Genomic DNA, 17120 nt, shown 5'->3' with positions numbered 1-17120 from the left:
AGTCGTTGATTAAAAAACAGGTGAACAGGCCTCTTCCTTTGCTTATAGCTAGTTTTTTATTATTGTATCACACCAGTCCAAATGTGAGAACACCGGTCATGCCAACTGAAGTACTGATGGGACGTCATTTAAGGATACGATTGAACATGATATTCCCTAATTTGGCAGGGTGGGTGAAGGCTAGGCAAGCCTCCCAGAAGGAAAATCATGATTCAGGAAGGAAAGATAAGTGGAGGTTGCAGTCTTGGTTAGAAATTTTGCAGCAGGCCCGGCATGGGTAGCTGGTAGAATTGTGGAGAGAACAGGACCCGTCTCCTATGTTGTGGAGATACAAGGCTGGAGGCTTAGGAGACACGTGGGCCACCTAAGGAGGAGAGCAGTAATCGATACAGAACATCCACAGGCAATCCCTGCAGATTGTTCAAGGATGCCAGGTTTGGTTACTAGGATTCTGGTTGAGAATGTGGGACTGGATCGTGGAGACTGAGGAGCCAGAAGCTGCTAAAGAGCCACTAGGTCCTGGATTAATGAGCCTGCCTTTTTAATGTGTCCAGTCTGGCCCTTTAATTTTCGAAGAGCTTGTCGCTAAAGTGAGGCACTCAACCAAAAAGGAAGTCTCCGGACCGAATAAACCTTTGATAAGTTTTCCAGTGGCTTGTCCTAATACCTTTTTATCTAGAGCGAATTGTGTGCCTTAGAATCATAGAAATTATAGAGTCCTACAGTGCAGATGGAAGCCATTTAGCCCATCGAGTCTGCACCGGCCACAATCCCATCCAAGCCCTATCCCCATAACCCCATGCATTTACCCTAGTTAGTCCCCCTGACACTAAGGGCTAATTTAGCATGGCCAATGCACCTAACCCGCACATCTTTGGAGTGTGAACATCTTACTAATCCTGTTCTTAATTCCTCGTTGGTGCATTTCGGATTTTAGGGGGAAGGAGTACAGTAGTGTGGCCGTATAAGGGGAGGGGGGGGGCCGCAAGGACCCTATGGTCTTGGCGGGAAGATGAGCCAATCGGTAGGAAGGTACATACCACAGGTCGAGGAGGGACTTGGAGTTGGAGCCAGAGAATCGAGTAGAGCAGCCGCATTGTAATCTAGACTAACCTTGTGTATATATTATTCTTCTTTTGGCAATAAAGCCTTTATGTTTAAAGGCACACTGAGTATATTTATCGTCAGTATTCACTCAGGAAAAAGATAACGTTGTCGAGGAGAATACTGAGATACAGGCTATTAGACTAGACAGGATTGAGGTTCATAAGGAGGAGGTGTTAGCAATTCTGGAAAGTGTGAAAATAGATAAGTCCCCTGGGCCGGATGGGATTTATCCTAGGATTCTCTGGGAGGCTAGGGAGGAGATTGCAGAGCCTTTGGCTTTGATCTTTATGTTGTCATTGTCTACAGGAATAGTACAGTAAGAAGTCTCACAACACCAGGTTAAAGTCCAACAGGTTTATTTGGTAGCAAATACCATAAGCTTTCGGAGTGCTGCTCCTTCGTCAGATGGAGTGGTTATCTGTTCTCAAATATATTATTCAAAGATACAGGAATAGTGCCAGAAGACTGGAGGATAGCAAATGTTGTCCCCTTGTTCAAGAGGGGGAGTAGAGACAACCCTGGTAATTATAGACCAGTAAGCCTTACTTCTGTTGTGGGCAAAGTTTTGGAAAGGGTTATAAGAGATCGGATTTATAATCATCTAGAAAGGAATAATTTGATTAGGGACAGTCAACACGGTTTTGTGAAGGGTAGGTTGTGCCTCACAAACCTTATTGAGTTCTTTGAGAAGGTGACCAAAGAGGTGGATAAGGGTAAAGCAGTTGATGTGGTGTAAATGGATTTCAATAAAGCGTTTGATAAGGTTCTCCACAGTAAGCTATTGCAGAAGATACGGAGGCATGGGATTGAGGGTGATTTAACGGTTTGGATCAGAAATTAGCTAGCTGTAAGAAGACAGAGGGTGGTGGTTGATGGGAAATGTTCATCCTGGAGTTCAGTTACTAGTGGTGTACCGCAAGGATCTGTTTTGGGGCCACTGCTGTTTGTCATTTTTATAAATGACCTGGATGAGGGCATAGAAAGATGGGTTAGTAAATTTGCGGATGACACTAAAGTCGGTGGAGTTGTGGACAGTATGGAAGGATGTTGCAGGTTACAGAGGGACATAGATAAGCTGCAGAGCTGGGCTGAGAGGTGGCAAATGGAGTTTAATGCGGAAAAGTGTGAGGTGATTCACTTTGGAAGGAGTAACAGGAATACAGAGTACTGGGCTAATGGTAAGATACTTGGTAGTGTGGATGAACAGAGAGATCTCGGTGTCCATGTGCATAGATCCCTGGAAGTTGGCACCCAGGTTGATAGGGTTGTTAAGAAGGCGTACGGTGTGTTAGCTTTTATTGATAGAGGGATTGAGTTTCGGAGCCGTGAGGTCATGTTGCAGCTGTACAAAACTCTGGTGCGGCCGCACTTGGAGTATTGCGTACAGTTCTGGTCGCCACATTATAGGAAGGATGTGGAAGCATTGGAAAGGGTACAGAGGAGATTTACCAGGATGTTGCCTGGTATGGTGGGAAGGTCTTATGAGGAAAGGCTGAGGGACTTGAGACTGTTTTCATTAGAGAGAAGAAGGTTAAGAGGTGACTTAATAGAGGCATATAAGATGATCAGAGGATTAGATAGGGTGGACAGTGAGAGCCTTTTTCGTCAGATGGTGATGGCTAGCACGAGGGGACATAGCTTTAAATTGAGGGGTGAGAGATATAGGACAGATGTCAGAGGTAGATTCTTTACTCAGAGAGTTGTGAGGGTGTGGAATGCCCTGCCTGCAACAGTAGTGGACATTAAGGGCATTTAAAGGGTCATTGGATAAACATATGGATGATATTGGAATAGTGAGGTGAGATGGGCTTTAGATTGGTTTCACAGGTCGGCGCAACATCGAGGGCCGAAGGGCCTGCACTGCGCTGTAATGTTCTATGTTCTATGTTCTATGAGTCACCCTCATTCTACTACACACACCAAAGTTGGTATGAATACTACATGTCTTGAATATTCTTGGACTGCAATCCCAGAGAGCACCTGAATGATCAAGGCACCTGAAATGGATGTTGAAGATGTCAGCACTCCTAAAGCACTGTACTGATTGAGTTGATTAAAGTGTTTTCATGGATGTTCCATTGGTGTTTGTGTGTTTTAGAATTCATTTCTTAGATCCTCCGGTCATATCCACTGCGTGAAAGAAAGAATAATTTGAAAACTACCTCCTAGGAGAGTAAGCCAATCAAGTCAATGTTAATATTATCTATTTCTGTATGTGCAGAATGAGCTAAAATATATGCCATCATAACACTGACTGTGTGATTGCTAATCCTGTACTTGACATCACCGTGTCTCTCAAAAGAAAAACAAATCATTTCCTGAAAGCACATTGAAGGCTCCTTGTGAACAGAAAATTTCTCTTTGCGCATTAAGAAGTATCCAGGGCATGAAAAGCATATTTCTATTCCTTTAACTGGGACATTTAGCAGTTATCTGATTCTCTGTTGTTTAGCTAGCAGATTTAGATGGAAAAGGAGAGATCAAAGACTAAGAATATGATCTGGAGAAAGTTAAAGTAATCATAACCTGAACGCTCTTGACTTCTGATTATAAGGATCGTCAGGTTCTCCGTTTGATATCTGAAGTCTCTGCAGCTGTTTGTTTGAGCAAGAAAATCATGAAACAAAACGCTTGCCCTGATGAAGTGAGATATATCACCTTTGGATGAAAGATATACCCTCAAGAGAACAACTCGCTCTCCTGATCCACTCTAACAGTAACTTCAGGCTCCAACCTCTGGCAATCACACGTGGCCATGTGTGTACATTCATGTCCTTTTTGCTAAAAGAAGATTGCAAGTGAACTATGTAAGAGGAAAGTTATTTTTGAAATGATCACAGATGCATTATTTGTGCGAGTATAGCTACTGACAAAGCAACAACAAAACTGGTATTTATATGGCACCAAAAATGTAATGAATCAGTCTGGTTCACTCTCAATTGTCAGGAGAGGGATGGAGTTAATGGCAACAGAATGAAATTTGTTGAGAAGACCAAGACAATGGCTTTGATCTTCCCAATATTTAGTTGGTGGAAATTTCTGTTCCACCAGTAATGGATGTTAGATAAACAGTCTGATAACTTAACATCAGTAGAGTTGTTGAGAGGGGTGTTGGTGAGGTAGAGTAGATGTCTTCAATGTGCGTGCGGAAATCAATGCTGTGTTTTCAGATGATGTCACTGAAGGGCTGCATGTAGATGAGAAATAAGAAGGGGCCAAGGATAGATCCTCACAGAGACATCAGACATAATGATACAGGTGTGGGAAGAGAAGCCTATGCAAGTGATATTCTGGCTATAAGTCGATAGATAAGAAAGGACTATGTTATGTTTTCTCTATTTGACATGAGCGTACCAGCCATACAACAAAAGTTAGTAAATAATAATGTGGGTTTTTATTTGAAGATAGTACTATATGTAAATAGAGTTAACTGGGAGTATAGTACATCTGACCTCTACTCTTGCTGCTCATAGATTAGTCCCACTAAGTGATGGGACTAATGTATCACATCCTGTCAAAGTGATAGTGATTGCCAGCAGTCTAAAATACACCCTCTTAAAGGTGTACATTGACATTATATCACAGCACCCACCTTTATTCTAAACTAATCCTTCAAGAGTCAAACTATTTATTTGACAGCAAAGGAAAATAACATTGCTCTGTATTAAAGTACATTCAGGCACAATGAATTCACAAGTCTCTGAAACATATCAGCAGTTTGCTTAGTGGATCTCAGAATGCTGGTTAGGAGTGTTTTTGTTTTGTTTGTGTTGCATCTTAGACTGCGTTCTGTTCCCAATAAGACTGCTCTGTTTTTAGTTGTGACATCATTCTGGCTTGACATCTGTTTTTATCGAACTGTCATGCCATTTAGCTGTTCGCATTTTGTACAATCTTGGTTCCCAGCATATGCTGACGATTTTTGCTGGATTCCAGACACCATCAGTTTGGTGTTGTAATCGTACTTTCTGTCCGAAATTCAGGTTGGGTAATTCATTACTCACATTCTGCTCATATGCATCTTTGATCTTCCTCTGTTTTTCAGGTAATGCATCTTGTACTCCTAGAAGTATGGATAGGTAAAGGCAGGGGAGTGTCATCCACATTTGTCTGCTGAATAGTTATTCTACACTGGACCAACAGTGTAGTGAAGTATGCATATTCTGAATGCAAAACATATTCAGTTCAAATTATGCCATGTCAACTGTTGACTGATTATGTCTTCTCCCAGTGTAAGTACAGGATTTCAGATGGCGCTCCTTGTGGTCTGTGGTCTTCGTCATTGTCTTCATGATACAATGAATGATGACTAAGTAAAGGTCCTTGCACACCGGTAGGCCTATGGTCAGTGGAACACTACAAAAGATCTGGGGTGGTCAGGATTCGTTTTTGGAGTGACATTTGAGTGTAATGGATACCTGGGATGGAATCTCCAAATTATTGTACACAATGAATTTGGCAGTAGTTGGTTAAATCATCACTTATCACAGTGTGTGACATGGAAGGATATTTGCATCTGCTCCAATATCCATTTACATAAAGATTATGCTGACCCATCATCTGTGGGTATATATTCTGGTGTGGTGGCAAAGGTTTCTGTTCATACCCGTGTGCCACTGCATTCTTTGATGTTCATCATGCTGAATATCTGCTCACGTCATGTGACAATGGTCTGGTCATCCTCATCATCTAACCATGAAATTTGACTAGACATTTTGTGGGTCTTGCCTTGACATTATAGAGTTTTCACACTTAGCCAGTTCAAATCCTGTATCTGTCTGGCTTTTGTTTGTGCCTTCTCATGATGTCAAACCACTTATTTTGGCCTTTGCTTTCTGCAATTCCAATATCCTCTCATTTTCCTCACCACTTTCCTTGCATGCATCAATAAAAGCTGGGCAATTTCTGGGTACATTTATGAAGCCACACCACCCACATTGCTGACTAGGATTGCCTGTATTGGTTATTGTGCCAATGATGGACTCAAAGTCTATAAGCTTTGGCTTCCCAGCAGTAATGCTTAGTGCCTACATTCGCTTTACAGTGTGCGTCCATGCTGCAGTCTTTGGGTTGGTCCAAGAGGATTTTTTGGGGTAAATAGCATCACATGCTTGATTATTCTGTCAATTAGCTCTGCACCATAAAATCGCAATCACAGCCCGTATCAACATATGAACTGATCAATGGTCTCTGTCAGTTGTTGCCTAAAGGACATGAATTGCGTACAGCGTATTCTGAAATTGAGCCTCGAGTGTTGGCCATATGTTGGACAGACTTGACATGTTTAGCCTGTGGAGGTTTTCATTGCCTATAGCAATTTTAATTTTTATAGCCTGGTCAACTGGTTTAGAAATACTGAGGTCCAGAAAACACAGCTCTACTCTTTGTCTGGACAAAGAAAACTCAGGTAGAAAGTGTGCTGTCATCACATCAAGTGTTCAAAATTCTGTGGCCCTCTTGTGGCTTTTTCCTAGATTATTTGGACTGTATCTGAAACAGGACAGCTATCCAGGCTGCTTGGCTCTCTGAGTTGCAGTACCTTTACTTGTCATTCCCTTAGCTGTTCATAGGTTATTGCTTGACTGCAATGGTGGCACTTGGATATGCAATAAAAGGAATGATAGCTGGAATACATTATATACATCCTGATTTGAAACCATATATGTCAAGAAAGCTTGAGTTGACCATCCAATGTGGTTGTCTATTGTGGAGAATCTGAATGATCATTCCTCCACGTCTGCGTGGAAGAATTCTTGAGGACACCCTATACTACCCTGGTATAGGTGGCGCAGGGTAGCACTGTGGCACGGGACGACATGGTGGCACCATGGTTAGCACTGCTGCCTCACAGCGCTAGGGACCCGGGTTTGAATCTGGCCTTGGGTCACTGTCTATGTGGAGTTTTCACATTCTCCCCGTGACTGCGTGGGTTTCCTCCAGGTGCTCTGGTTTCCTCCCACAGTCCAAAGATGTGTGGGTTAGGTTGATTGGCCAGGATAAATTGCCCCTTAGTGTCAAGAGGGATTAGGACTGTAAGTATGCGGTGTTATGGGAATAGACCATGGTTGGGATTGTTGTCGGTGAAGGCTCAAAGGGCCAAATGGCCTCCTTCCGCACTGTAGATTCTCTGAATGATTCTATAGTCTGGAGGAAGGAATTAGCGCGTAGTTATTTTTGCTGGCTGGGCCTGGATCCTCAGATTGAAGAAAAAATGAGACAAAGAACAAAGAACAAAGAACAGTACAGCACAGGAAACAGGCCCTTCGGCCCTCCAAGCCTGTGCCGCTCCATGGTCCAACTAGACCAATCGTTTGTATCCCTCCATTCCCAGGCTGCTCATGTGACTATCCAGGTAAGTCTTAAACGATGTCAGCGTGCCTGCCTCCACCACCCTACTTGGCAGCGCATTCCAGGCCCCCACCACCCTCTGTGTAAAAAACATCCCTCTGATATCTGAGTTATACTTCGCCCCTCTCACCTTGAGCCCGTGACCCCTCGTGATCGTCACCTCCAACCTGGGAAAAAGCTTCCCACTGTTCACCCTATCTATACCCTTCATAATCTTGTACACCTCTATTAGATCTCCCCTCATTCTCCGTCTTTCCAGGGAGAACAACCCCAGTTTACCCAATCTCTCCTCATAGCTAAGACCCTCCATACCAGGCAACATCCTGGTAAACCTTCTCTGCACTCTCTCTAACGCCTCCACGTCCTTCTGGTAGTGCGGCGACCAGAACAGGACGCAGTACTCCAAATGTGGCCTAACCAGCGTTCTATACAGCTGCATCATCAGACTCCAGCTTTTATACTCTACAACCCGTCCTATAAAGGCAAGCATACCATATGCCTTCTTCACCACCTTCTCCACCTGTGTTGCCACCTTCAAGGATTTGTGGACTTGCACACCTAGGTCCCTCTGTGTTTCTATACTCCTGATGACTCTGCCATTTATTGTATAACTCCTCCCTACATTATTTCTTCCAAAATGCATCACTTCGCATTTATCCGGATTAAACTCCATCTGCCACCTCTCCGCCCAATTTTCCAGCCTATCTATATCCTGCTGTATTGCCCGACAATGCTCTTCGCTATCCGAAGTCCAGCCATCTTCGTGTCATCCGTAAACTTGCTGATTACACCAGTTACACCTTCTTCCAAATCATTTATATATATCACAAATAGCAGAGGTCCCAGTACAGAGCCCTGCGGAACACCACTGGTCACAGACCTCCAGCCGGAAAAAGACCCTTCGACCACTACCCTCTGTCTCCTATGGCCAAGCCAGTTCTCCACCCATCTAGCCACTTCTCCTTGTATCCCATGAGCCTTAACCTTCTTAACCAACCTGCCATGTGGGACTTTGTCAAATGCCTTACTGAAATCCATATGGACAGTGTCACCCCTGTGCATGAATAAGAAATGCACCACTGTTGTCTCCTTTACACCCATGGCAATGATTGCTTATAGATTTTTCTGGTCCATTTGAGGGTTACATGTTCTTAGTTATAATTGATACACACTCAAAGTGGCCAAAAGTTGTTATCATGAGATCTAGGACAACTAAACAAACCATTGAAAAATTCGATGAATTTTTTGCAAGATTTTGTCAACTGGAACAGATTGTTCATGATAATGGTTCCCATTTACTTCACAAGAGTTTGAGGATTATCTCAAAGTAATTGGTATTCAGCATATAAACTCTGCACCATATCATCTATTAATCAATGGATTAGCTGAAAAATCTGTACAAACCTTGAAACATTCTTTAAAAGCTTCAAAGGAGTAAAATTCATTACCAAGTTGTGTGAATAGCTTTTGATTTGATTTATTATTGTCACATGTATTAGTCTACAGTGAAAAGTATTGTTTCTTGCAAGATATACAGACAAGGCATTCCATTCATTGAGTACGGAAGGGATATGGAAAGACGAGCGTGGAGAAGGCAGTGTTACAGTCATAGCTGGGGTATTGAGAAAGATCAACTTAAGGTAGGTCCATTCAAAAGTCTGATGGCAGCAGAAAAGAAACTGTTCTTGAGTCGGTTGGTACGTGACCTCAGACTTTTGTATCTTTTTCCAAACGGAAGAAGGTGGAAGAGAGAATGTCCGGGGTGCATGGGGTCCTTGATTATGCTGGCTGCTTTTCCGAGGCAGGGGGAACTATAGACAGAGTCAATGGATAGGAGGTGGGTTTGCGTGATGGACTGGGCTTCGTTCACGACCCTTTGTAGTTTCTTGCGGTCTTGACAGAGTAGGAGCCATACCAAGCTGTGGTACAACCAGAAAGGATGCTTTCTAACGTGCATCTGTAAAAGTTGGTGAGAGTCATAGTGGACATGCCAAATTTCCTTAGCCTCCTGAGAAAATAGAGGTTTATCCTACAGAAACACTACTCATGCTACTACCCAAAATTTACCTGCATTACTACTTTTAAAGAGAAAGCTGAGAACTATGTTTGAATTGTTATTACCTCCAGAAACTTCAGAGATTGTAGAGCGTCAACAACAATCTCAAGTTGATAAACGCGATGTGAAGGCAAAACAATGCTCATTTCAACAAGGAGATAGTGTTCATGTGTAATTATGCCGTAAGTGAGAAATGTGTACCAGCCACAGTTTTAGCAAAAGCAGGTTCAATTTCTAACATGGTTCAAACCGCAGGTGAACTAGTTTGGGGTTGGTATGCTGACCAATTATTGCCATCTCAAAATTATTTCTCAGAATCATCTACAAAAGTAGCAGTAATGACATCTCTCCAGCCTGAGAGTTCTGCTCAAAGTTAGACTTTACCGAGTCAGCAAGTAAAATTTCTGTTCCTGCTTAAAAATCACAGCATGTAGACATGTACTGAATAAGCTCTCCTCAATTTGGACAATCCAACCAGGACTTGGCACCTGCTAGCTGCGAGGTGCAATGATTTCCCAGAATGAAGGTCAGAGTGCGGGATTCTTATAGAGCTGCAGAATCTCTTACACAGTGAGTTGTTTCACTTTTGTAACAATTGTTTTCTTCTGCTGCGTAAGAAGGGTTGAGGCTTGTTTACTTCTCGGTCAAAACCATGCTGCCACCATGTTAAGTTCTCTCTTTGACAGAAATGGGATTAGTAAACAATAATGTGGATTCTTTATTCGAAGGTAAGACTATACACAACTAGAGTTAACTGGGAAACTATATGCAGTACATCTGGTCTCTACTGCTACAGTTCGCAGAGTACAACCCACGGGACTAATACATTTCATTCTGTCAAGGCGATAATGATTGACAGCAGTTTAATCCTCTTAATGCATATAAATCATATCACAACAGAACTTAGAGGGATCCCTTAGGAAAACACTTACTGCAGCTGGCATCAATTATAAAGATCCCACCAAACAATGCGGTGGGACAAATTTTCAATGGAAAATCAGTATTGATGGGATGATAAGGAGTGAAAAATGGCGTCAGTTGTTTCTATCTAACCATCAGCCTGCACTAGCTTTTACAGAGACCTACTGCTGGGCAGCCTGAGTACTTCGATCATGAATAGTGTTGACCTTCTTCCTAATGTAAATTGGCATCTTAATGACATGGAAAGAATCTTCATTTTAAGAGATACATGGATGGAGGTCATGACTAAGATTGTTAAACCTCCAAGATCATTGTAGAGTCTCCAGTAATTAGCATTCCCCTGGAAATCTTTGTTAGCAGCCAAGGAGAAAAATCACAGAGGCATTAAAAATAAATGTTTTGTTTGCATTTCCTTCGCACAATTTATTCCTTCTAAAAATATTGATTTGGGGGAGTGGGGAAAGGCTGTTTGACGGGATGGGTTATGTGAAAATGGGTTGTCAACTGGTGTAGCCTCCAGGACTGAAACAGATTTGACAACACTGCATGGCGAGATTATTTTGTCCATATGTACCAGCTTTCCGATCAGGAGATGGATAGAAACATTGATTATTCATTATTTGGGGTGGGATAGTGAGGGTGCCTGACTGACAACAAAATATTGTGGATTGTTGTCAGTCCACCTCACTCTGCCTCAGTCCCTTCACCCCTAGCTCTAAACATCTGGAGAACCTAACTCCATAGGATTGGCAATGGGGAGGATGAGATGGACAGGGGGGAGATTGACAAATAAAAACTGGCAAATTGTAAAATAGAACATTTTTCAAAACACAAGAGTATCAGAAAACAGATGCAATTTTGGGAACAATTTCGGCTGCTTGCACCTCCAGTGGAAAATTTACTTTCTGATATACAATGTTTGTCAATAAATATTGTCATTCTATGGTATCATAGATAAATATGTGAGGGTGATTCTTAGTCTCCAGCTGTCTGAGGCTATTCCACATAGCCAGCTGGTAGTCTAGCCCATTAATGTAGACTTATTTTGAACCCAGTCTCCAGAAAGACCAATGTCAAACTCATTGCACTTCCAGTTCTTAATTCCCAGTGAGAATAGGGTTATTGACACAAATTAAAAGCAGTATCATACTTTACGTGGGCCATGCTCTATCTGAATTGAGAATGTTTTATTGGTGCTAAAAATTGAAAATATCACAGCACAGCATTCTTTGCCAAAATGAACAAGGAAAATCAAAACAAACAAAAATAAAACAGCAGTAATTAAGAGTGAAAACAAGCACATTAATTTAAGGTCACTTCCCAAAAGGGGACTTTCAAAATATTGATTTGGCATTTCTGGAGGTAAGATAACAATTGTAGAATTAATGTTCCTCTGTACTTTTTACAATTCCTACTGGAACTATAGAAACAAAAATAAATTACTAACTTGTGCAGTGTAAAGGAACACTTCATGGATAACAATGAATTATAAAGCTTGTTTTGCTGATGACAGCAGCATTCACAAATTTCTCACTCCAGGTAGATTTTCATTGTTGGCTGAGTGTATAGATGACTGTATGTTCCAGCAGTGAAAAAGGCCTCCCTGGCCTCAATTGAATACGAGGTAAGCTCCAGACATCTTGATGCAGCTAATAATGGTCTGCTGTGCCTTTCTGGAGACTGGATTCAAAATAAGCCTACATTAATGGGCTAGACTACCAGCTGGCTATGTGGAATATTGATACTCTTGTGTTTCGAAAAATGTTCCATTTTACAATTTGCCAGATTTTATTTGTCAATCTCCCCCCTGTCCACCTCATCCTCCCCATTGCCGATCCCATGGAGTTTTCCAGTTTGTCTACTATCACTGTCCCTAGGTCAATGCAAACGGGTTTGAGGTTAGGAAAGTGGGAAAATTGCGGAAAATGATGTTGGGTTGGGATCCCAAGTGACCCCGAAGCCCTTCTGGTTTTCCCACAGGCAGGTTCCGAATGTAGTGGGAAACACCAATGGCTATGGTGGGAAACCAATTGAGTCGTGTTAAAAAGGCAATTGAAAGCCTGCTCCTCTCCCAGCCATGATGTGGAGATGCCGGCGTTAGACTGGGGTAAGCACAGTAAGACGTCTCACAACATCAGGTTAAAGTCCAACAGGCCAAATAAACCTGTTGGACTTTAACCTGGTATTGTGAGACTTCTTACTGTCCTCTCCCAACAGCAGGCAGGTCAGATGCTGATTCTGCAACTTGTCAGATTGGAGAAGGTGAGTGCACCGAGGGAGGTCATTGAAATGTGAAACTGATCTGACATCAAAACCACACAGGGTAAACCAACATCCCTGAGGCCAACCACAGTCAAGAGGCCTGTGCTGATAGGAGCATGGTTCCTTCAAACCTAAACGCAGTGATTTTGTGTGGGGACAGCCACTTGGTGCTAACTTGTTTAAGTGCCTTGGACACCTCAGAGGGGGCAAGTCCCCTTATCACCTATGAGATTGCATTTGATTTGATTTGATTTTGACTCATAAAGCCAGTGACCTGTATCTTTATTTGACCAACGGTCGATGGGAGAGGTGAGCATTGGGGAGTCCAATGCCTTTCTTGAGCATTCCAATACCACTCTGAAGTTCCAATGCATCAAACAGATCAATTATACATTTCTCAAATTTTACTTTTCCTGTCCATCCAGTAGTTATGAACCAGTCATTATTAGTACAAATTAATCATTGTTAATAGTTGTCATATAGCTTGGCCAATTGCATCCTACCCTCTGGCATCATGGTATTTCATTGATCGGTAGAATCCAGATGCTTCTTCCCCCAGGTGCTTAGCTACAAAGGTAAAGTTACTGTTCCCACCAATTCTCATTCACGTCAATGGCCGAACCAGGCAGCTGACATTCTCACATCTGAGAAGAACTGTCTTATCAGGACAAGTTGAACAACCCTATTCATAAAGTGGCTTTGGGAACCATACTGTTCATAACTTTTGCTGATAAAACTACGCACGTTCTGTGGTTTCATTGTTCCAAAGAATGTGGTTTGCCTGCTGAGTCTTCATCCCATGATGCCTCACAGCAGCCTGTCTTTGGCTAAAGTGTACAATTACTTTAAAAATACAGGTAAAATACATTTTAAAATCCAAAATACATGTTTAAATCAGAAATACTTGATCAAATCTCATACTTATTTAAATCTCTTACTGTGTTCATACCGTCTTCATGCTGACAGACAGTTCCCCTGTGAATCTGATCTGAGGTCATTTTCATTTACTGCTGGATGGTTTTATTAGTGACTTAAATTCCTGATTATTTGGAATTTCTCTAACCTACTATTAATTTCTCTGACATTACTCGTATTTTTCTGTCCAAATTGTTCCCTCTTTTTTAAATGACCTCTTGTATTTGTCAAGACGCCCCTTAAAAGTCATTATCGTATCTGTTTCCACTACCTCCCCCCGGCAGTGAGTTCCAGGCACCCAACACCCTCTGTGTAAAAAACTTGCCTTGTACATTTCCTTTAAACCTTGCCCCGAGTAATTGACTCTTCTACCCTGGGAAAAAGCTTCTGACTATTCACTCTGTCCATGCCCCTCATAATCCTGTAGACTTCTATCAGGTCGCCCCTCAACCTCTGTTGTTCGAGTGAGAACAAACCAAGTTTCTCCAACCCCTCCTCATAGCAAATGCCCTCCATACCAGGCAACATCCTGGTAAATCTTTTCTGTACCCTCTCCAAAGCCTCCATATCCTTCTGGTAGTGTGGCGACCAGAATTGAACACTATATTCCAAGTGCGGCCTAACTAAGGTTCTATAAAGCTGCAACATGACTTGCTAATTTTTAAACTCAATGCCCCAGCCAATGAAGGCAAGCATGCCGTATGCCTTCTTGACTACCTTCTCCACCTGCGATGTCACTTTCAGTGACCTGTGTACCTGTACCCAGATCCCTCTGCCTATCAATACTCTTAAGGGTTCTGCCATTTACTGTCTATTTCCTATCTGTATTAAACCTTCCAAAATGCATTACCTCACACTTGTCCGGATTAAACTCCATCTGCCATCTCTTGGCCCAAGTCTCCAACTGATCTATATCCTTCTGTATCCTCTGATGGTCCTCATCACTATCCGCAAATCCACCAACCTTCGTGTCGTCCACAAACTTACTAATCAAACCAGTTATATTTTCCTCCAAATCATTTATATACATTCAATGGCCTTGTGGATCTATCTCCAGCACTCTCCTTATGGGTTCCATTCCCCAAATCTGAAGAATTGTTTAGACTACTGGGACAATATTATATCTTTAAGTAATGGATTTTTTTCATGTTTCATGTGAAAGAGATGTTTAAAATGAAATTCTGGTTTATGGTGCTGATCTGTCTGCTCCAGGCAGCCCATATACTGAAAATGTAGAATAATAATTGGTCCTAGATATTGGGGTATTTGTTTTAATCTGAGCTAATGCAGTTTTGTTTATTTTTTGGCTTGTCCTTTGAGATTTCAAAGTAGGATTTAATTAGGTTGATTGACAAGAGAAAGAGTCATGTATTTGGTGGAGTGACGCTTACAGAGACAAGCAGGCAGTTTTCTGCTTGGGCCTGCACAGAGAAAGAGGTGTTTTCTCTCTCTCTCTCTCTCTCTGAAAGCAGTGGTTTGAGTTTCAGAAGACAGGTGTCTCTCTGTATATCTCTCCAGAAGTATTAAAAGACTCTAGGATTGCTAACATGTACCAGTACATATCCCTGTGTGTTTTGCTAACTGATTTTGAAGAAGAGTTTATGCCTATGAGGGATATTATTTAAATTGGAACTAATAGAGATAGGCTAAAAGTTAAGAATTGTATCACATCATGTTTAAGTATTTCAATTGGTAAAGGTTAAGTGATCATTTTTTGTGATATTTAAACTGTATTATTAAAATAAAGTTTGTTTTGATCAAAGCTTCCCAGTGTGTCAATAGAATCACACCTCACACCAATATCAAAATCAAAAATAACTGGGGTCTAAGTCTAACTTCATAATATACCTTGGGGTTTCTGAACTGGTCCCTTATACTAATTAAACCAAGGTGCCACTTAATTTCCTTACAATCAATCATTTTTAGCCTTCCTCAACATTGATTTGATTTAATATTGTCACATGTATTAGCATACAGTGAAAAGTATTATTTCTTGCGCACAATACAGACGAAGAATACCGCTGATAGAGAAGGAAAGGAGAGAGTGCAGGTGTAGTGTTACAGTCATAGCTTGGGTGTAGAGAAAGATCAACTTAGTGCAAGGTAGGTCAATTCAAACGTCTGATGGCAGCAGGGAAGAAGCTGTTCTTGAATTGGTTGGTATATGACCTCAGACTTTTGTATCTTTTTCCCGGCAGAAGAAGGTGGAAGAGAATATATCTGGGATGCGTGAGGTCCTTAATTATGCTGTCTGCTTTTCCAAGGCAGCAGGAAGTGTTGACAGTGTCAATGGATGGGAGGCTAGTTTGCGTGATGGATTGGGTTACATTCATAACCTTTTGTAGTTTCTCGCGGTCTTGGGCAGAGCAAGAGCCATGTCAAGATACAACCAGAAAGAATGCTTTCTGTGGTGCATCTGTAAAAGTTGGTGAGAGTCGAAGTTGACATGCCAAATTTCCTTAGTCTTCTGAGAAAGTAGAGGCATTGGTAGCTTTCTTAACTCTTGAGTCGGCATGGGGGGGACCAGGACAGTTTGTTAGTGATCTGGACACCTAAAACCTGAAGCTCTCGACTATTTCTACTTCATCCCCATTGGTGTAGACAGGGACATTTACTCCACTACCTGAAGTTGATGACAATCTCCTTCATTTTGTTGATATTGAGGGAGAGATTATTGTCATCGCACCAGTTCACTAGATTCGCTATCTCATTCCTGTACTCTGTCTCATCATTGTTTGAGATCCGACCCACTATGGTGATATCATCAGCAAATCGGGTTGGAGGGGCATTTAGCCACACAGTCATAGGTGTATAAGGAGTATTGTAGGTGGCTGAGAACACAGCCTTGTGGGGCACCGGTGTTCAGGATGATCATGGAGGAGGTGTTGTTGCCTCTCCTTACCAATTGTGGTCTGTGCATTAGGAAGTTCAGGATCCAATCTCGGAGGGAGGAGTCGAGGCCCAGGCCACGGAGTTTGGAGATGAGTTTCGTAGGAATAATAGTGTTGAAGACTGAGCTGTAGTCAATAACTAGGAGTCTGACATAGGTACCTTTGTTATCTAAGTGTTCCAGGGTTGAGAGCAGGGTCAGGGAGATGGCACCTGCAGTAGACGTGTTGCGGCGGTAGGTGGACTGTAGTGGATCCAGGCAATCCGGGAGGCTGGAATTGACTCGTGCCATGACTAACCTGTCAAAGCACTTCATAATGATGGGTGTCAGAGCCATCAGACGATAGTCATTAAGGCACGCTGCTTGGCTTTTCTTAGGTACCGGGATGATGGTCGTCTTTTTGAAACAGATAGGGACCTCAGATTGTTGTAAAGAGAGGTTGAAGATGTCTGCGAATACCTCCACCAGCTGATTCGTGCAGGATCTGAGTTCTCCAGATTGGGCCCCAGGTTTGTGCCAATTGTAAGATTTTAAGGCTTCAAGGTGTAAAACCCTTCTGGTTAAAATCTCAAAGTTCCAAATTCTTAATTTCCAACACAAAGGTCCTCAGTTGTTCCTGAC

Source organism: Mustelus asterias, chromosome 2 (genome assembly GCF_964213995.1).
Source record: "Mustelus asterias chromosome 2, sMusAst1.hap1.1, whole genome shotgun sequence".
Taxonomy (NCBI): Eukaryota; Metazoa; Chordata; class Chondrichthyes; order Carcharhiniformes; family Triakidae; genus Mustelus; species Mustelus asterias.
This window is presented reverse-complemented; position numbering follows the sequence as displayed.